Source organism: Eumetopias jubatus, unplaced genomic scaffold, assembly GCF_037043125.1.
Source record: "Eumetopias jubatus isolate StellerSeaLion01/CBP00866 unplaced genomic scaffold, mEumJub1_p1.0 scaffold_1, whole genome shotgun sequence".
Taxonomy (NCBI): Eukaryota; Metazoa; Chordata; class Mammalia; order Carnivora; family Otariidae; genus Eumetopias; species Eumetopias jubatus.
This window is the reverse complement of record NW_028274807.1, coordinates 179896772-179919895: the sequence shown is the minus strand read 5'-3', so window position 1 is coordinate 179919895 and position 23124 is coordinate 179896772. Positions and strand designations below refer to the sequence as shown.

Here is a 23124-nt window from a genome sequence, read left to right as displayed (position 1 = left end):
CAATAACAGAAAGAAGTTTGGAAAATTCACAAATATGTGGAAATCAAACACACTCCTAAATAATCAGTGGGCCCAAAAGAAATCAGGAAATACTTTGAGAAGAATGAAAATAAAGAAATAACGTGTCAAAACTTACAAGACACAGGTAAAGCAGTGTTTGTTCACAGGGAAAGGTGTAACTGTAAACATCCATACTAAAAAAGAAGAAAGAGTTCAAATAAACAAAGTCTTAGTTTGAGTTAATCAATCAGTTCACAATTCCATCAATATATCCTAGAGCTTGATTTTTCCAGCCATAATACTGAGCAACTTCTGCAACAATCATCTTTACTCAGTAAAGACAGAAGTTTGAAGTTGTGTTATAGAGAATACCAGGTTATTTATGCACAGAAGCTTTGGGTCGATTCTCTTCTTAATAATCTCCTAAATGAGGAAAGAGACAAGTTAGCAGAAGACACAGCTTTAAAACTTGGATTTCTGAATTTGTATCTGGTAGTTTTTCTGATACACAAATAACTAGCTTTGTGAATGTAAACTTCTCATGGCTTATCCTATTTACATGCTGCCAACAAGTAAATGCTTAGCTTACTGTTACCATTTTCCTTAATACATATCACACACATCTCCATGTACACACCAGGAATGACAAAACCCCATTACAAAACTGCTCCCAACCGTCAGACCATTGCTGTTCAAGATAAACGATCACCAACCTCTCTACCAAGAGCTGAACAGGTGAGGGGCAGGGAGGACAGTGTGGAAGGCCTGTGATAAGGACAAGAAGACAGGAGAAGCAAGGATGAATTTTGGTTCCTAAAACCACATCAAGGAGGCCACCCACCTGGGTGAACACAGACCGCCCCTAGAAAGATAATGGAGCAGAGATCATCTTCTTGCTGGTCAAGCTATCTAAAAAAGCAAAGCAGTGAATAATCTGGATTTCAAAAGCAAACGGACCTTGATTCAAGTGTAAAATCTGCCATTTTAAGGTTAATTTTGAAACAACTGTAGACTTATAGAAAGTTGCAAAAGTAGTATAGGACCAGAAAACTGGCATGGGTACATTACCATTAACCAGACTATACACCTTACTCAGTTTTGTCTGCTTTCTCCATAACCCGAGGCAATTTAACACAGCTAACCTCTCTGATCCTCAGTTCACTCGTCCAAAACATGGTGATAAGAGTGTCTATACTTCACAGTATTTATAAGGATTCCATAAAATAGTGCTAGCATACTACTTACAATAGTAACTTATACACAGGAAGAACCCAATAAATGGTCACATTATAGTTATCAAATGAGGCTTTTGGGATTTCTAGGTCCTCTCACACTTTCCTTGGGGCCTTTCCTACTATCCACTAATAATGAGATGGCATCTGCCACCATTTATAGTTTGAATGATTTCAAAGGACAAAAATACTAAAAAAAAATAATAAAAATGTAGCCTACAATAAGGATTGAAAGAAAACCCAACTCAAAATTCCATTTTCATGTGGACATACCCTGATTTGCTTTCTTCCTTTTTTTTTTTTTTTTTAACTTCATTTATCCAACAGCAAAATGACTCAGTTATTACCGACAATGCCTTCTGAGGTCTTTGGAGGAAAAAAGGGTGCACTAAAATAACTGAACCTTAAACCGGCATCCAAGAATAATCTGATACTTGAAATGGCTTTACTTTCCCTTTTCTTTGGAAGGGTGGGGTAGGTTTTTAAATAATAAATATATATATATAATACGTATATTTGTAAAATATATATGATATATGTAAGGCTTTTTCTAATATGTTTTTAAATATTAATTAGATTATTTTTAATCACACAGATTGAACACAAGCCTGGATTCACCCTGCTACACTTTCCAAACTTACTTGTATCAGCGCTCAAGGGAAGCAACGCTCTTTAAGAGGCATGCTCTCTAATAGGTCTTAACCAGCCAGACCTCTGTTTAGATGTGCTTCATGTGCAGCCGAGAAAGAGGTGCACATGCAAACAGTCAGTTCCAGGCACAATCAGGGCTCTCCAATCCAGGGGCTATCACACACTCGCGTCAACTATCTATGTGAGCCCATCCAAGATGCCTCTGGCTTTGGCACTGCAGACATATGCCAGTACCCAGAAAGTTCTGGGCCCTATCTCCTTCACAGCGACGTTTTCAGGACACAAGTGTTCAATTTATAACGGGAAAGAAGAACTTTGCTGAATTTTCCCCCAGCTTTGACATTTCTAAACCTTGAGAATAGATGAATCAGAAACGTCAAGGATCTTTTTGTGTGTGTTCTTTTTTTTTCTATTCTCTTCTTTTTAGGAAATTAGCTACATTTTCAAAACGTGCCACCCACAAACAGTGTGCAACACTAAAAGTGTCTGTTCTGTTTCCATCAACAGACATTATTTAGAATCCATTCAAAGGAAAGGACAAATAATATTGTCCACGAATCAACCAAACAGCTAGAGTAGACATTTTTGGTTTATTTTATTTTATTCTTTTTTCTTCGGTTCATTTTAATATGCAAGCCTCTCTTCCATCCTCCTAAAGTCAGACCAAATGACAATGACAATCACATTCTGATAGCTGGAGCTCTGATTTCAGATCAGGGCAGATATCTCAAACCAAGTGATCTCCAAGGAAATCACTTAGTGTTAACTAAGATCATAGGAAAATAATTTAACAAATACAGGACTGGATCCATTCCAACTACCACATGTATCAATTAACTAGCCTACTGAACTTGGTTTTCCACTCCCAAGATTTATTTTTAAGTGGATCCAAGACCTGGGGACACGAGGAAGGCAACTTATTTCATAAGCTATACCACAATGACCAAAACCTGCTGTCCCACCTGAATTAAAAAGATGTCTTTAACTCTATGGGTCACTGTCCCCTGTCTGATTCTAGCTCCCTCATTTTCAACATGAACATATGTTTTCCTTAAAATTACTTTTTTTTTCCTACCCTGGTGTTATGCAAGATCCCTGCTTATTTTGGCAATGGAAACAAAATAAGAAGAGCCACCCAGAGTTCTCCATTCCAGAGGGAGGAGCTTCCCAAGAAAAGCAAAGCTTTGCTGTTGCATTTCCTTTCAGCCCGGCTAAAGAGCAAGCGGTATTCTTCAGCTTGGAAACTCAGTCCAGATGAGGGAGCTGCTCCTGAGACACATATTAAACCATGAATGGCAAGTGCAGGCAGCGACTACGTAAACATTCATGATCACTTACTGCTTGTAAAAAACAGGAACTGGCGATAGAGAGACAGACAGACAGTGAGGTGTTTAAGTGGGCCTAATATGCCATCCGCAAAGGCACTTTTCAAAACACAAAATGGAAAGCCAGGACATGCCTTCTCTTTCAGAGGTAGCCCAGGCAAAACCAGAGTCTCCTATCAAGAAGCGAACCTTGACTTTATTTCTATGAGCAAAATCCTCACTAAAATGGCCATCAAGCGGAGGTGAAAGCTTTTAAGACGAAGGGGCTGACGTGCTTGTAGAGGGAAAACAAAGAGGGGCTTGCATAGAGAATACGGGTTTCAATGAGGAAGGGTGAACGCCAAAAACAGTATAAGAATTAAGCGCTCACATAATAGATCACTGTGAGCAAAGCTCTCCTGCAGATGTCGGAGTGAGTGAGCTAAGCCTCACACTTGGAAAGGCTGTGTGACTGGAGCCATGATATATAAAGTAAGACCCAAGCGCCAAAGTTTTGATTCAGCCAAGCAAACGTGGCTGTTTTTGTTGGGTGGAAGAAGCATTTTTTTCACTGAGCAAAGAATTACAGTAAACATCTGCTAACCATGACCACAGAAACGGTGGTTGTTTTCGTCCAAGGTCATTTTAAAGGAATAAATGTAATTAATAAAACCACACAGTAATAGTATCCAACCGTCCCAATACGTCTGCTCACTTCTACCCACAGGCCTATTTATTTAAAAAGCCATCAAGAAAGTTTCTCGACGTTGCCATTTCTACTTCTTGGGGACCACTGGTGTAGGGAAAGAAATTTCTGTCTCAGAGGATGCTTGAAAATACACGTGAACGTCACTCCTTAACTCATTCCTTAGGTAGTTCCTTCCCAGAGGGTTCTCTCGCTCTACTGGCGAGACTTGATTATCATACACGTATCGTTTAGGCAGGTAAAACCCCATTTAAAAAAAATACAAATTAATGTTCTAATGGATTTACTTCACACATAAAAGTCCCAGAGTACATCTCTCTGTCAAGCTATCTTTTTTGAAAGTGAGTATAAGAATTCATATACTCCAAAATGGTTTCGGTTTTTAAAAATTCCTTATTTGGTTCGTTCTTTTGGAAGGAATGGGAGGGTAGGGAAACTAGTGGAAAACTGAATTATTCAGGCTGACTGTCGCTCAAATCTGTCAAATTAGAGCTCAAAACATCACTTTACCTCTGAACAACCAGCCATAAGCCCCTCCACAAAAGGAGAGTCATCCATGGTTATTATTAAATGTTCCCAATTAGGAGAACATAATCAAATTCATAAAACACCAACTTCCATTCTGAGCTAAGCGAACCTCTCTACCTACAACATCAGCAAGGTTTTCTAGATTTAGAAAAGGCAGTTTTGCATAAACCACTACCACAGAATGAATAAAGCTAAAGAACTAATAACGTTTCCTGTTTCTAACCCTCTGGTCATGTCAGTATGATCGATCAACAAAATACTAAGTTCACTGAACCTCAAAAATATTTTCTCTCTTTGCTCTCTCTCCTTCCCATGGAACTAGAACACGGAAATTCATAAAGGTCAGACTTCAGGAAGCTTACTGAAAAAATAAATATTAAATTTATCAACTCCATTTTTTTCTAGTGATTATAATAATCAACAGGGTCCCAGCTGTTAGACCAGTTCTAAGAGCAGCTTAGGAGCCAAGGGGGTGAGAGGTTGTCAGTGTTTCAACTTTGCCCACCATCAGTCTTGAACACCTAACTATTAAACACCTCCTAGGTGCCAGGTACTGAGTGCTGTGTGTGTGTGTGTGTGTGTGTGTGTACATGAGTGTGTATGCACACACAAGGATCCGCATGTAGAGCAGGGAAGGCGGAAGGGTGAGGTGCTATCTTCCGAATGCTACTGGTATCTGCTAGAATCTTGAAGGGTAATTAACACAAATTTCAGAGCCTGCCGAATTCAGAAAATTAGTGTGTTCGTTTTCTCATTTTCCACGAGGCTAAGGGTTATGTGCTAAGAAAGGAAAGAAGGGAGGCAGAGCTGGAGAAAGCAAGCAAGAGTTTGATACCTCAACTGCCCTCAGTGATGATGAAGCTGAAGACAAGGAAGGAAAGGGACTACAAAGGCCCAATCCTATTTACTGTGAATGCCTTCGGCTGCGAAAGAGAGCAAGCCTTAATGTAACCCACCAATCCCCCCCCCCAAGACTGTCAAGAATTCATTTCTACAATCAAATCCTGTATCAGAGGCCACTGTGGTCAAAACTGGAAGGTTAGCACATACCCCCACACTAACCGATGCATAAATGAAAATGCACTGCATCCATCATATCTGTATCATAGAGGGATTAAATCAGCTACCGTTTTGAAGCTTTAAAAGAAAATTCCAAGCCTTTAAGTATATTCCTGGTGAAAGAGAATATGACAAATGTCATAATAAAAAAATAAAGTAGAAGGAAATAATACTTTACCCCTTTTAAATTTTCCTTACGAAGTGCATCATTTTAACCTAATGCATTTCAACATACTTATCCATAAATGTAAATTTGTTTTGATAAAATGAAGAGCCTTTTAATCCAAATTGCACAGTGATGCTTCTACACTGATCTGTTATAACTTAGTAATCAGAGTTAACAGACTGCCTAATTAACCAAGTCATCATTTGCCAAGATCCAAATATGGGATGAATTGTGGGCCAAGGAGAAAATATGATGGACATGAAAATTATTAATTCAGGGAAGCATTCAAAGCATGTGGAGTTAAAGTTCTTTGCTAAATCTCACCATCTTTAATATCCCTAATTTTTATAATAAGTAACATGCAAATAAAATATTACAAGGTACACAGAAAAACATTTTTAAATCAACTGGTTATTAGTTAGTGATATAATTATTTTTAAAGCATTTGACAACCTATGAGGTGAAAATCTGAGATGTCTTCAGCTAATAATGAGTAACATCCAGTGAGTACTTATGAGGTGCCAGCACCATTTGCAGTGTTTTATAGGGACCAGGATGTTTATTCTCTACATGAACCTAATTCTTTGGAAGGTACTATTTTTATATTTAGGTATCAGATATGAAAACCGAGGTTCAGAATATTTTTTTGCTCAGCAGAGTGTAGAATAAGCAAACAATATCCAGTCCTTTCAAAAGTCTTAGGGAAGTGTTATTAAGAATTCTAGAATTTCCTTTTACCCATGGGAAGCTTTATCCATTCATTTATTATATACTCAGGAGGAGACAGGAGATCAGGGTAACTTCTAAGATGCCATGGGGGTGACCTGTACAAAATTCTTCCATATCACCACACCTTGCTGTCCCTATCACTAACATATCAGTATGTCCTAGGAGACATGTACTTTAACTGGGCTTCGATACTGCATAAGCCAATTTCCCTAGATAACTCAAATCTAAGCCCATATATAGAGTTTAATCCTAGAAGGGATGGTAAATCCACCAGTCTGACCATTTTTCCCTCGGATGCTTGGAAACTCCTATTCATTTTGGGGGACCCAGCCAGGTCTCACTGTTTCTGGGAGGATTTCCAATCTCCCTCCCGCTGCCCTCCTCCTCTATCACATACACACAATCCCGAAGTATTCTTGCAGCCCCTATATCATTGTATTATTTCTGTCTACCTTGCAGATATAAGTATGTTGAAATCAAGGATCTTGCTTTAAGACCTAGAACAGTGACAGATGGTAGATGGATGGCTGACCAGAAGGACAGACAGGAGGAACACAGCAATGAATGAACTCCAGGCTCCTGGAGGGACACAGGCATAGTAGTATTTTTGAGGCAATGCCTACCTGCGAGGTAGTGACTGCCATTAGAGATGGCCAATTAACTGGGCAGACAGCTTCATGGGGAAAATTTCATGATATTCATTCATGCATAGCTGGGCTAGGTGATATTGAAATTTTCCTTCCAACCCTATAATCCTATGTATTTACTGTGCCTTGAGCACTGTGCCTTATAGGACACATATGCACAGTCTATCTTCCCAGAATTCTGCCCCCTTGCTCCGAAACCAGCACCCTCTTCACCCACTTTCCATTGCCTTGTGTAAGTTGAATGCCATCCATGACTCCTGAGAGAGGCATGTAACCCACTTAAGGCCAAGTACACCTTAACACCTCCCCCTGCCCAGTCCTGCTCCAGCCCCAGCAACTGCTGCAGTGACAGGCTCATGGCACACCCTGGACCAATCACAGAACCAGGAAGATCCAAATTCTATGACAGCTACTACAACTCACGAGAAGAGATTTCTTTCTGCTGGAGTTGCTATGAAAACAGACTCCTGAATGGTTATCATACCACAAGTTGGTAAACACCTACATGAATGAATCCAACCCAGAACATAGCACAGCCAAGAGCCTGAGAGGAGACCTACTAGCAAGATCTGAACTCCTCGGTCCAGATGTTCCAGAAGCTAGTTCTACCATCTGACGTTTCAGCATCATGAGCCAATCAAATCCCCTTTGTCCCTTATGCTCCTCACAAGTAACCAGAGAGACCTAACAAATGGGGGGCTCAGTATCTTAAGACACAGACATGTTGAAAATGATCCACTGGTTGTGTTAAAAAGGAGACACTGATACCTCCAACTCCTTAAGTAAAAATGTTTGTATTTGTGGTCCCTTGCAACTGGCTTTTACATATGTCTTCAAGCCCATTATTTTACTATATGTTTTTAAAACTCTAACATTTTTATTTTTGAAGGCCTAAGTCCTTGGCATTCAGCCTACAAACCTGTAATTCTACTGACCAAGTAACTAAAGACCTTCTCACTTTTTAGCCAGTGTTCCCTCTAAGGATCCCAGAGCTTCACCCTCGTCAATAAAAAGCCTTCCAGCTGAATGTATCCCAAGAACAAAAGGCACATTCTGAACCTTGCTGGCAACACACCCCAGGTACCAGGCCTGCTGCTTTGGGAAGGAGACCCTCTCACTTGCCACACTTTTTCACACAGGTGATTGAGCGGAACAAATCAATTGTTGGGTGGTCAGAGGCTAATAAGAAATAAAACAAGGGCTAGAGAGATGAGGTTAATTAGAATAATGTACCAGAGAAAAATGACTCAAAGATCTAGAGAAAATGTCTTAACAGGCACATCCAACTGGAGCTAGAAGAATGCCAATTAAGTGGCTGTCCTTGTTCCTAATCATTTTGGGACATACTTTTATTTCCCATAGCTCTTGTACCAGCAAAAAAGAATTAAAGCGTTTGGAAAAGTCTAGAAAGATCAAACAGGGCCTGTGAGGTGGCAGTGACGTATAAAGGCTCAACATGCCTCGTACGAGCAATCCCAGAGTGGAAAATGCACGCGGAAATGAAACAACGCCTGCACACCAACACCCCCGGGAAAGGTTTCCACGGGGAGGACCATATAGTGCAGCGGTGAAGAGCCACGGCACCAGACGGACAGTGCCTGGGTTCAAGTCCTAGCTGTCCTTCTCATAAGCAAGGATTTCTGAGTCACGAGTCACTTAACCTCACCGTGCATCCGTTTTCTCATCTGTAGAACAGATTTTTAGAACTGAAACCCTCTCATAGAGTTTTTGTGAATTAATACATACACGCTTGGAATCACGGGTGGCACAGAATAAAGTCTCTGTTAAAGTAGCTAGTATGGAGTCGACTTCTTACAAACTAGCGTTATGCTCTCAAACAACTGCTGTTCGTTGGACGTTCTCAAGATGAGGTTCTTCCTGAGTTTTGAAAATTCTCCTTTTACCTCTCATTCCTTTTTCAGAGAGAAAGAGGAAACTCTGCAAGCAGGGATAGGTGAAAACACCACGTGCAAGTTCTTCCAGGCGTATGTATCTCTATATAGTGGAGAAGTTCCTCAGCATGGTTTATTCTAGGAGTAGAATTTCAGGAAATTGCCACGTTTAAGAAGAAGGACTGGAAGAATGGATTTTTGTCACCGTTAATGAATGATTTGGGACAGATCTGGACAAAGGCGAGGCACGGCCTCTCTGGGGAAGAACATCCCGCGAGAAAGGTTTATGGATGGTCTGTAAGAGTTGGCAGTCAGACAGTCAACTCCCGACACATTGTAAGCAGACCCCCCCTGGCAAGGAGACACTGCCACACCAAACCGCACCCAGACGGGCAGCAGCAGTTCAAAACAGTAGAGAAAACGCCCTCAGAAAGCGCCTAATCTCTCCCGCTGATACTCAGGCATCCGGGTATTAAGAGGAGAGCAGCACGAGAGCTGAGCCACACGCCAAACCTCCAATGTCAACGGCAAGTTGTCAAGTCTCGCCTTACATGGATCGTTTTCCCCTTTCGTGATTATTGTTTTAGTTTCTGAAATGATATTTGGAGACAGGGGTGTTCCATGTTTGGGGAGATGTAAGAAAACCACTCTGAAGGCTGTCATGTGCCTGATCAAAGTTTTTCCTGAATCCTTAGCCTTGACTGAAACTGAATTTTAGCTTTTTCTTTACTAAAAAAGAATATCAGGAACTAAACTGGATGCCTTAAGTTGTATTTTAATCATGTTCTTTTATGTTTTAGAAGTTGCGAGGGTCTACATAAGAAGTTAATAAAATTAATGGCTCTTTTCATTTCTTCAATAACCCTAGCCATTCCATAAATTATGTAAGTAAGAGTATGTGATGGGATATATTTTATCTTTTGCCTCCAAAACGTTATGGGATACAGAGACTTGCTTTAGCTTTCATGCAACAAATGCACAAAGAACACCACACGTCAACACGCACTCACTGAAACAACAAAGCAACAATAGACAAGCTTCCTTAAGCGGGTGGAAGAAATCAGAGCTAACAATGAAAGATATTAACATCCAACTCCTTTCAATCTATGCAGACTTGAGTTTTCTTTCAAAAAGAAGCATGTGAATTTTCAGGACAGATGCACCAAGTGTATACTTCATTTAAAAATTAGGATTTACAGGAAATTTAAGACACAGTCTATCATAAGGCAGGAGATCAAACCAGCTCTGATTAACTTACAGACAAAACATATCCTCAACCACATGTCTTTAGGCCAGTGTAGCACCCTGAACTCCAAATTTCTTTTTTTTTTTTTTTTTAAGAGAAGATGAGGGGAAGCTGGGAGGGGGAAAAGGAGAGAGAATCTTAAGCAAGGCTCCATGCCCAGCGCAGAGCCCCATATGGGGCTCTATCTCATGACCCTGAGATCATGACCTGAGCCAAAATCAAGAGTCATAAGCTTAACTGACTGAGCCACCCAGGTGCCCCTGAACTCTGAATTTCTAAGGTTTTGTGGATGCAGGTCAGGCACCAAACACAATCTTCCCAGCATTTTAGGTTTATAATTTGTATTATCCGAAACTGGTCATAAACATCCAAGAGTCAACATGTCAACAACCAATATAAAACAGATCATCCTACTTGTGCTCATTTTGTAATTTTTAAAGTTAATTCAGTGCACGAAACATGAGCAAATTAATAGGGAATCAAGGCTCTCCACCATCTTCACCAATCTTTTTAAAAAAATTCTGCAAGAAAGTGCAATGAGTTTGCCAGCATACCTCCCAAAACCCTTTGCCGTTCTTTCTAAACCAAGAGCATCATTATCCTGTTCCAGAGTCTGTGCAAAGCACTGTATAGGTATCATCTCATTTAATCCTTGCAATAATATTATGAGCAAGATTATGCTATTACCCATGGCTCAGATAAGTAAGAGCCCAGAAAGAGGAAGAGAAAGTAATTTGTCCAAGGACAAAGAGCCAGTGAATGAGAGTGCTGGGATTTGATCTTGGAATCCAGAGTCCTTAATTAACCTGTACCACCCATAATACCTTTTTGGCCCAAATGGCAAATGATTCTGTCTTCACGGTCAAGATGATGTATAACCCTTTCTGGATGCGACACACAGAGTATCAAAGACTTGTTTAGTATAGAGTGGAAACTTTCCAGAGAAAACCCAGGGGCAGTATTCTATTCCTATAATAAAGGTGATGTGTGTGGTTTTATTTCTTCTCTTCCCCTCTCATCCAGATGCAGTCCTCTTAGGTATCATGAAAATACAGAAATTCACAGGGAAATTCCCAAATGGCTCTATGTCCATAACTACTAACTGTGAGCACAGCTACCATCCTCTGGCCACTGCCAGTGCTGAGGAGTCACACTGAATCACACAGACCTGGCAAACAGGTACATTCAGAACAAACAAGAGGCTTGGATGCAGGACAGTGAGCAGGGGGTGGGGGGAACACAGGAGGAGGGAAATCTTGAGTGTGGGTGTTCAGGGAAGACCTCTCCAAGAAGTTGATATTTGAACTGAGCAGTAAGGAATGAGGGAGTGAGCCTATGAAGCAGAGAAATCATTCCGGATAGAGAATACCACAGCCTAGAGGCAACAGAGAATTTATGGCATCTGAGCACGGCAATGGTATCTCAATAAAATATTTGAAACCACAGAGCAGAAGCCCAAAGCTTCCAAGAGTCTCTTGAATGGGCAACATCTTCGAGACACGATTTCCAGAGAGTCAACTGCCGCTTGACAAACAGCCACCATCGAGTCAGTGCCACCACTTGTCAATCTTCGGGACACACGGCCGATGGGGCCCTCCGCGGACACAGCCACAAACTCTGACATGCTCATGCAGCAGCTTCTGTGAGCAAAGGACACTGTTCCTGGAGGGCTGTTACCAGGAAGATCGGTGGGGGACCGGGGCCTGCTGTGCAGACTCAGCACAGAGGCAGGGCCCGGGATAAGGCAGGGTGAGATCGACATCATGGAGCATCAGCCTGCATGAGCGAAACCCTACGGAGTTTCAGATTATCATCAGCAATACCAACTTGAAAGCAGTTAGTGAATTTTGCTTGTGAGGCAGGCCCACTGTCTGAGTAAGTAAAAAAACGGAATACAAAAAAAGAACTGCACACCTCTCAGGGGAAATGGTCAAAAAGGGACCGAGAGATCTAAGTTCTGTTAGCGGGGCCATCCAGCAGAACACATGGCCGCAGGGTCTTTGAAGACGGGCATCAAAGCCGCCTCCCAAGGCTCTACTTGAACTTGGAAGAGAATCCTGGGTTGGAAGCAACAGATTGTGAAATATACCTTGTCTACGAGTGAGACAATGACCAACAAGCCAGATGCAGGACAGTAAAAACTCCTCCAAGACCAGGATTTCTACTGCATCACCTGGGCTGTGTAGCACAGTGCTGGCATCTGTTAACCACTGGCAAGCAACCACTAAGCACAGCTTAGCTATGCTAAGCTCTTTGTAAGCATCGCTTCCCACTAACTTTTCACGGGGAGCTAGTTCCCGTTTCCATCCCCACCTCCCAGATGAGGAGGCAGTAGCCCAGAGAGGTTCAGTAACTTGCCCAATGTTGCTCAGCCAGTAAGCGGAAAAGGTGGAATCTGATTCTCGGCTGATCTAAGTTCAAAGCAGACACTCTTAAGCACACAGCTGCCCCATATCCCCAGCAGGCATTTGGTAATGTTTATGGATGCAGCAACTACCATGAGTCATGAACATCTATCACAGGCTGGTCCAGGCAGATGCGATATAATGAAGCATCGGGAAGTCTCATTCTACTCATTCTATGAGACGGAAATTTTCACAAGAGTAATGCAAAGCCAATCTGAATTAGAAAAATTGGACAGGGGTCTTGTGCTCCCCTTTACCCAAGGTTAAGTTTTCAGCAGAGATGCAGGGGCCAGCAAATAACAGAGATGCAGGGTGGATAGCATTGTCCAGTCTCTGGGGGACAGTGCAAAGCCATCAGCAATGTCCCCTGCACATACTGGCACGAACAGAATTGGGTATAAGGCTGCACATCACTAGGACCTCGGGCTGGTACTCAAGCTTTGAGAAAAGCTTGTATCCGAAGGAGAGAAAATTCATTAGAAAATTCTCGAGCTTAAATTGTGGTTGACAGTTCCCTTAGGAAAGAAATGTATTCCTCAGATTTGCCATGGCACTCTCAGTAAGAATACTATGGTCCTAAAATATTTACTGAGCTATGTATCTCCACTGAAAATCAAAGAAACCAAAATTCAAACATGTGAAATTCAAATGAGAGATTATACACACAAGTCAATGGAAGACAGAAGACATTCACTGAAAACATGTAAGAAAAATTCATATCGTAATTTTGTATAAGTAATTAAAACTGTGTCTCAGGAACCATTTACCTTTTCTTCCTTACTACTAGAATGTGATATTTGTCAGGACATCAAATTTCTCAAGTCTGAGGATACACTTCCGAGATGCTCTTATGTTAGGTGTTATTAAAAGGATATAAGTAGATAGAAGGCATTACAACTGCAGGGAGAATTCTTTAAAGAGGCCTGCCTCAGCTGGGAGGACTACTCTTTTTGCTCCTTGCACTCCTGCCTCTTTCTTCAGGATGTAGAAGCAGTGGCTGGAGAGCCAGCAGCCATAATGTGACCTTGAAAACAGAACAACACTTCAACAGGCAGGCAGAGCAGAAAGACAGAAAGCACAAACTGCTCTACCCCAAACACCCTTCATGAGAGAGAATATGCAACTCATTTTTTAAAACTTATATAGCTGTATCTCTGTTACTAGAAAACAATTCTGAAGTGATATAGTGATATGAAAACGTGTCTGAAGACTACCCAATTTTTTCTGAGGGGAAAAAAAATGAGGAAACTCATGAATTGGGATTCTGATTACTCCTCTATTCACCAAGCTATGTGTTTAAGTATGACTTTCCTTCTTAATTACTACCACTAGCCCAGGAAGCATAGTTGCTGAACCTGTCTCTATGTTTTGACATGTAACACTTGTGAAATTCAAACATACTTGTAGATATCCAAAGCTTATCATTTATTAAGGACCGTATTAAAGGTGGAAGATCTTAAAACACTTTCAGAATCTGATGATTAAAGAAATTTAATCATTCTTCATTGGCATTTGATCTTCAGCCTGCCATAATCTACCCATATATCCCTTCATCCATATTCGATACTAAAGAGACATTTCAACAGCTTGTCCATCAACTGCAAAGTAACATACAGAAAAACCACATTACTTAGAAAATAAAAGAGCTGTCCCCCACACTCAATGAGCTCATGAAAGCCCAATATGATTAAAAGGGTGAAGAAGGCAGACTCCACTAGGCGACCCAGAATGAGTGCAAAGAGCCATCCATCTATTATATTTGTAAGGAGTTTCAAAATTTTCAAAGTGCTTTCGTATACATTATATCCTGTTTCATCCTTAAAACTACACCCTGCGTGGTAGTCAGGGCAGGTATTTTTTTTTTTTTTTTTTTATTCTCGTTTCTTCTTGATAAATGGTTTGCTCGAGATCAGAGAGACTGCTACCCAGTGAGGTACCTTCTTTATCCTCTTTACCCTCTTTGATGCTTAGCTTAGGGGTCAGCAAACTATGGCCTTCGGGCCAAATATGGCCCACTGACTGTTTTTTGTAGTTTCACTGGACCAGTCACACCCATTTGTTTACATATTGTCCCTGATTTTGTGCTACATTAGCAGAGTTCACCACAAAGTCACAACCATGACTCCAGGGCCCAGGAACCTGACAATATATATCATCTGGCTGTTTCAAAGACAAAATTTGCAGACCCTGCATTAGATCACCATCTCAGTTACAGATCCTATTCCTGAAAGCCATAATGCTAGCTTAGAGGACGACACACTTATTCCTGCTGGCTTTGGAAGTCCTGCTTGATAATGAGGCATTTTGAGGAATTACTGTATCTGCTACAGGGTCACCTGCAAAGGTGGGTCGTGGTTTTCAAGTGGGACACAATATTCGCATTGTTTGCCACTTACCCTGAACTTTTAACGTGTCTCACAGCCATAAAAAGCCTGGGGGTCACTGGTTGGGGGCATGCATGATGCCACAGGACTGCAACACACGAGGGACACTGAAAGCAGAAAGAAGAGAAGAAGTTAATGGGAGGGGCCGATGGCGATGCTTCAAAAGCGAGGCATTCACATGAGCCCCGGGATTCCTTGTGGACACACAACTTTGAAATTCAGTATGCTGTCACGTAGCTAAGCATCTTTTTTGCCTGTTCCCTTACAGAATCAGCATTTCATTAGCTCACACTCTGGGCTAGACAACGTAGTATGAAAAGTAAGGGCAAGATGATCCCTGAGTCCCAGTGAGGATTTCGCTTTGGGTTGTAGTCTTTTGGTCTCTCCCAGTACATCTAGTAGAAATGACAAGAGGAAATACACGTATGTGCACACACATCACACATGCACATGGGAACACACGCACACAAGCACCCTGGTCTTTTCAAAAAAAAAAAAAAAAAAAAAGGACAAGCGATCTCCCCCGCCAGCCAAACCCCAAAATCTCACTTGCCACAGTTCACAGCTCTCTTTCCAGCTGCATTTCAAATGCAGGAGGAGGCTGGGACGCAGCCTTCTTATGGAAGCGGCAGCCTGCGGGTGGGCACACGTGCACAGGCTGCGAGCTTCCGCAGCGGGGTTGGGTTATTAGTCGGATACTGACCAAGTCCAATTCCAAGTAAGATGAAATTGCTGACAGTTAAGTCAACTCATCCTCAAGCAGTTTCAGAAAGATTTTGTGAAGAGCAGTCAGTAGCGAGGTTTTGCAGGCCAGGCCTTTTCTGCCTAGATCCTGGGGATGATAATGCTACCTATGCAGGCCTGCAGACAGCAGGAGGGACTCTGTCACACGGGGAAACGGAACTCCAGAATGAGTAGAAAGCCTGAGCCCTCCGGTGCACACGTGTGCTGGTCTCCCTCAACAATGAACTCAGACAAAAATCCACGAACGACACGTTTTCTGAATCTAATCAGAGAAGTTGAAACTGAAAAGGAGATGTATGAAGTTTTATGATTTGAATAGTCACATCGTATCTCCGGAAACTATGTGGGTTGTCTGTCTACCAGAGCTCAGAAGAGAGTTAAGGGGTGGTGCTCCCAGTTGAGTGCCTCTTCTGGATAAGAGATAAACTCAGGCCAGATTGGTGCACATTATGTTTTCTAGGTATGAGTTGTCTACACGAAGTGTAAACCGTTTGCCAAACATATTACGGCTTAAGAATCTTCATTCTTATACGAATTGAACATGCTGTGCTAGCATCATCCCTCAGTAACAAGGCAGCTTAAGAGTAGGCTAAGAATGAATCAAAAATATTTTTAAAGATAATTTCAGTTGGCAAAGGCTGTAATCGTTCAAACTTAATTGGTGAACTCATTAATGAGAAACTGCCACCACAAGAAAGAGAGCCATTGTCATCGACTTATCAGAGCAATGAGATAACGAAGTTAATGATATTGTTTTCAGTGGGTTTACACTTGCTTCCTTTTAAAGTCTACATTTTCCAAACATTTGTTCTGACACTCCATGTGTTTGCTCCTCTTAAAAAAAAAAAAAACCTATCAGCCGTGGGCTCCTCAAGGAAAAGTCGGCAGATCACAGCCCTAACATCAGGGCAAAGCAATTGGAAAACTTTTCTACCCTTTATTATCTACTTGTAAAATGTTATAAGCCTGTAAACTAGTTAATTTATGAGCCGTGTTAATAATTTGCTCACACTTGATCGCAGGTTTCGCAAACACCGTTTCCAGGGATGCGGGAGGGTGATTTGTAGGTCCGGCTTCTCTCCTAAGGGGACACTAACTAATTTGACACAGTAACATGACATTGATGGTGGGGCACACTAATGACCATACTCCAAGATGCGGCTGTCAGCCTGTCGTTCCAGTGAGAAGCAGCTTGCTTTCACTGCTGCTCAGTACACGATGCTCAACTAATTATTCAGACAGCGACATTAATGAGAACCCTCGTGTTTATTTTCAACATACTAACCAGCGCTTAGCTTCCATTTGTCTGATATGGTCACTGATAAAGTGTGTTTCGTGAATAGTAAATTTGAACTCTAATATAACAAAGAAGCACTGGGGAAAAATAAGGAACATCTGATTAGAAAACTATCCTTGTCTACTCAACTTGTTTTCTGCCTCAAATATCGTCAAGGACAAAGTGACAGGTAACAGGAAATGCCAGGAGTACCAAGAAAACTAAAAGAAATATTTTCAACCACATATGTCCATGTACAATCTTGACTTGTGACCAAGGCCCCTGGATCACAAAATGGTCATGAGAAACTTCTATCTCAAAGAAATTTCACTAACTTTAGAATACTGAATAAATTTTTTGAAGTTATTTCTCAATGGAATGACCAAAAAGTTCCTTTGCTCTAATGGGTTTTTTCAACATAAGAAAAGTTTGATCTTTGTGAAACTATCTCAGATGTGATCTTTACAAACATCACTAATTGCAACCTAAGGCTTTTTTCCTAAATCTATTGTAAAACCCTACTACTGAGGGTTTTTTCCAAAAGTGTTCTTCAATATCCCCTTATACATCATATTTCGAGTCTACTAAACCTTGCAATCAAGTTCTTTCTATTTTAAATTAAATTTCCATTTTTGTATGATAAATTCTGTCCTTTTTATGGTGATAATAATCCTAAAATATTCATATAATCATAATTTAAAATGAGTAACTTTAAAAAAAGGTACACTTAGATCTACTATAGGTACTGAAAAACTGAAAACACCCCTGATGTGGTTCATTGTAAAATGTACACTTTGAATTAAGTAACAGTGGTAGTATTTCAACAAATGTTCTCTCCGGCATCATGATAAGAAATTTTCTACTCAATACTATGTATGACTCCTGATCTTACAGAATAGCAAAGTAAGTATGAGTCCACTGTACATCACTTTGGGAATGAAAAGGTCATCACATGTAAGTAACATTTCTTAAGTATGTATTTCTAAACTTACAATAGATCTGCGACTTTAGAATGCCAAAATACATAAATGGCATGTAACATGTAAGAAGCAGATCCAGATCCCAGACTAATTTTTTTAAAGTATTTTCAACAAGTATACAGATTACTTCTCTCAAATCAGCATTACTGTTTCCAAATGATACTCTTTCCATGGGCACCTGTTACAGCTTCTCAGATGATTGGTATCTGTGCAGTTTATTTATGGTAAGCATTCATCCTCCATAACAACCTAAAAAGATATGGCTGGTGTGTGGCAGAGACCAGCCAGATGCCCATTAAATTCCCTTCTTCTTTCTAGATGCAGAGATGGGATATTAGTTCCCAGCTTCCCTCACCGTTAGGTGGGGCCTTGTGCCCGAGTTCCGGTGAAATAGATCAAAGTGGGTATGTTACTTTCATTCCGACCCTGAGGCTTTCCTGAACATCACTAATGTCCTCTCTCTTCCCTTGACTGTGCACCTAGAGGTCCAGTGGAGAACTCCCCGTTCTGGCAGATTGTGGAGTCATGGAATGGAATATGCCAAGGTCCCCAAAACACAATGAGTAAAAGAGCCACCACCTCTGGTCCTCACCAGCCAGCAACAGACTGAGCTTCCTAAGAAATAAAACTGTACCAAGTTAAGACTCTGAAATTCAGGAGTGTTTGCTGTAACTGCCAGTAACTCTTACCTGAATAAAGAGACCTTTCTGCTTTCTCCCTGGCTCCAAAGTTATACTTGAATCTCCAGGCCACCATACCTAAACAGAGGCACTATAGATTTGGAAAAAATCCCAGCTGTGATTATTTGCTCCTCTAATTAAGCTAACGATAGAAAATGCATCAGGTGTAGCTTTCCTTACTTAATCTTCACAGCCCTACGGGGAGGTCTGATTCCCATTTTATGGATGAGAATACTAAGCCTGTAAGAAATGAAATATAAGCAAATAGTGCAAATGTATATTCAGTTGACATTTTCCTAATTGAATGCCTCTTTTAATATCTAAATTTTACAGAAAATTCTTATTTCTAAAGCAAACATTTTTGGCTCTAGTTTATAAAAGAAAAAATTCTATGACATTCTCCAAAATTAAATAGAACATTTTTAATAAAATGTGTGAGGGGAAAGTGTCAAGTTACAGTACAATTGGTAAAATGTCAGAAACTTCTGTAGAGGTTTTGAAAAGCCAGCAACAAAAGGGGATGTGTCTCAGATGTTCTTGGTGATTAAAAAAAAAGCCATATTTCAAAAACTATATATATTGCTATGCTGAAATCATATTAATTGTTTAGTAATCAATGTTTTACATAATTTTACATCCTTACTGCGATGGTAGTTAACTATACTTGTAAGGCATTTTGCTATACTTTAGTCATATTTTAGAATAAGGATAGACAAACTTTTTTGGTAAAGGGCCAGACAATGAATATTTTAGACTATGTTGCTGTAAGTTGTCTACTGCAACTACTCAACCATGCCCTTGTAGTAAGAAAGTAATCACAGGCAATAAGTAAACTAACGGGTATCGTGTTCTGATAAAACTTTATTTACAAAAGCAGGTAGTGGGCCTAAGGGCCATATTTTGCCAACTTCTGTTCTAGAAAATTGATTGGGTTGGGGAGTTGCATATTGACACATAACATTATGATTTCTCCTATGTAAAATAATGGGAAATAGTCTTTGGTTAGCACTTTCACCCAGGATATCTAATGGTCAGGAGCTGATTACTGATGTCCAGGAGAGAGAGCAGCCTTCCTTTGCCCAAGGTTCAAGAGATAGGTAGATGACAACACTCAGTTTCCATATAAGTTCTAACCCCGCTGTCCCATTCTTTGCCCTAAGTCACGTACCTTTGCCTGACTCATGGGCTCATTGCCCATACAAAGCACTTACAGGCATCCCATGCCTTTTGAACAAAATCCAAGTACTTTTGTAACAAGAAGAAAAAGCTGATGGTTTTGCTCAGCCAGCATAGTCAAGTCTCTGCATTAAGGTAATGTAGGCAAATTACCTTAAAGTGACCTTATATTAAGGACTTCCTAAAAATAATAAAAGAAAGCAAAATAAATAATGTGTAGGCTCTAAATGTCACTAGGAGAATGAGTGCTAGGAGCAAGAAATGACAACTTCTAAGTTTCCAAATTAGGCATGAGGATTCCCCAAATTAGAATCAAACAGGTTCTCTGGTTTTGGAGGATGTGCTTTGTTAACCAATTTCAGGAGCTATGTGTCCAATAATAGAAAATGTGAGAGAGAATGTATCAAATGCATTCCCTTATTACTCTTAAGAATGTAAAGTTGTAACAAGGTTTTAGTTCACTTTTTCTTTTGCATGACAAAATTCAGAGACACACACAAAGATGCTTTTTAAAAAAATCTCAGTTCCCTGTTAATGTTATTATAACAGTTAAGTGTACAAGATGGTTTCAGACATAAAATGGATAAATTTTATGAATCTGTTTTACCTAAATGTCAATCACAAAAGAACAAGAGCAGGTAAATGATAGTCCAGTCTGACAAAGGAATATTTTGGAGTCATTAAAAATGATAGTGGGAACAGGAAAATATGTGCAAATGCCTGTTATAATGTTACATGAAATAAGCAAGATAGAAAAATTATATCTACACTAGACTCTCAACTGCATAAAAATATGTGTCAATAACGAACAGGAAAAAATAGTTAAACTAGCAGTTTTGCTCTGGAGGAAATGTGACTAGGTGATATTTTTTCTTCAGAATTTTTGTATGTTCAATATTCTAAAACAAGCAGTATTTAAAATAATGGTTATAGAATCTGAAAGAGTTATCTGATCTTCAAAAAGAAAAAGAAATTTGTTGTACATGTATACTCATTTATTAATGGCTTTTGATTGCCTTGTTTTCAGACCAGAAGTATCTTGAGAGGAGAGATTTGTGTTCTCTCTCATGTCCCAAGCACAGTGTTTATAGCATCTTACACAATCAACATTCTTTGAAACAAATGAATAGACCACCTTACTTTTTTACAAGTCTTTCCAATGGGATTCCACAAATAAATTAAATTTTTATACTTCAAGGCTTTAAAAAATATAAATAATTTTGTTTAAAGAGGTTGAGTGCTTCTGGATTATAGCTGCCAATAAACTGCTTGCTACAAAATTATACTTTCTCCCCTCTCCTTTTTCCATGATGGCACATAACAATTTGTCTTTTAATAACTTAAAATAATTCTGAGTCATTTGCTCATTAAAAACAAAATACATCTTGATCACAAAGCTTGGCATTTCATAAATATTTACCCCCAAAGCGCTGCCTGCTTTGAAGCTGGGATGGTAAGCTCCTGATTGACAAGTAACTTCTGTGCACAAAGAGGGAGGAGACCTCTCCCTTGTGTCAGCTGGGAGAAGAGCGCCATTCTGTCTTCACACTCACTCTCCTGTGGAGGCTCTTTCCCAACAGCCAAAAAACACATGGCAAATGAGATCATCATTCATTGTTTTCCTTCTCTCCATCTATCTCTCTCTCAGACAGAAAGACAGACACACACACACACACACACACACACACACACAACATATGCATGCATGTCTACCGGGCAAGCACTCCCTGCTAGTACACTTTCAATGGCTCCCCAGTACTCTTAAGAGTAAAAATCAAAACCCTTCCCTTGGCCCTTACAAGGCCCTCAAAATCCAGCTGTGGCAGAGTCTCTCCAATGGCTCAGCCAAGCTTCTCACTGAGCTGGAAGGATGGCAGGAAGGGAGACTGAGGACAGTAAAGATTTTAGCTCCTTTTCTGAGAACCACCATGGTCAGCAAGACAATGGGATAAGAAATGCATCTTTCTTTAAAAACAAAACAAAACAGGGCATCATAAAGTAAACACTTGATTATATTTTTCCTTTGCTTAGCATATCATGAAAAATTTCCCCAATCATCTTCTGGACAAAAATAAACCGAGATTAGTACACACACACAAAAAAACTAAAGTCATAAAAAGCAACTTTAGTTTTCTCCTTAAGACCTAACACTTTGCCCATGGGTCCTCTGTGAGTCCTTAAAAATGGCAAGTGGGAAATGTTTAGTTAGTCCTCACCACAGGTGAACTCTTCTCCCCAAACCTGTCACCTCCAGGAGTAGAAGAGAAAAATAGGTTCAATCACAGCACACAGACAGGCCCTGCCATATGAAAACCAACCTGTTTGTCATCAAACTAATTTGCCACTTGCGGTAGAAGATTTCATCGGATAGTGGAGGGAATGCATGCTACAGCCTGGCTCATCAACAAATCGCCCTGCCCAACCCCAGAGGAAGATGGGCTCTTAGTTGGGATTAAATGAAAGACATTCTCCTCGTGACATGCAAAAACTAAGGGCCTCTGAGGGCTATCGCTCTTCTTGATCTCTGGGAGAACAAGGTATTTATTGATGAGCAGGATACAAAAACAGAAGGTGCTATGCTTCCTTTTGATCAAACCCCAGTGGCTAAAACCAAAGTAACATATTGCTGAGGACTACCACATGATAACTAATTCCATTTCATTTTCTTCTTCCTGGGGACACAGGCAGATCACACTGCCCAATTTCCCTGGCTCAGACTGATTTCTGGTCAAAGGGATGTGAGCAGAAGCAAGGCGTTACTGCTTACAGGCATGCCAAATAATCAACAGTGCTCCCTGTTCCTCTTCCCCCAGACTGTGGAGACCCCTCCTTGTCCCTTGTAGCAAGCACAAGACGGAGGAGGTTCATTCAGGGGACAGGCACTGATGGGGAAGGAGAACAACATATACCTTTATGATGTTTAGCCACTCAAATTTGTGACACAGAAGCTAGCATAACACATCCTAAGTTTACACTTTGTTGTAGGCTTCATTAGGATTAACAATCATAAATAAATACTTAGTGTTGGCTTTGTCTCCACGTCTCCCATCTCGATCCCATGGGACCATGCCTTATTATTCTGTGTAACCTTCTTTTAGAAAAGACCCACCACCACCGTCTCTCAAAAGTCTGTTGTTGATAAGTAGAGTCACAGATAATTGTCAATGAAGAGGGAAAGCGTTCACTTGATAGCTACTTTTTCAGGACTTACTGTGGGCCAAACACTGTGTTTGAAGCTGAACAGAGCTTGGAATGGAGATAAGGAAGGTTTCCATTTTCATGAGGCCCACAGTCTACTATGAAACCAACATAAATGCCT

The 23124-nt window shown here is 40.5% G+C and overlaps 1 protein-coding gene across 2 annotated transcripts in view; it reads right to left on the bottom strand.

Moving 5' to 3' along the window:
- Window positions 1-23124, bottom strand: part of FOXP1 (forkhead box P1) — a 489745-nt gene that overhangs the window by 357312 nt on the left and 109309 nt on the right. For both annotated transcript variants that reach the window (XM_028101748.2, XM_028101750.2), the window contains exon 2: window positions 14962-15056. The gene's annotated coding sequence lies outside the window, so the exon portion shown is untranslated. The remainder of the gene's footprint in view (window positions 1-14961; window positions 15057-23124) is intronic.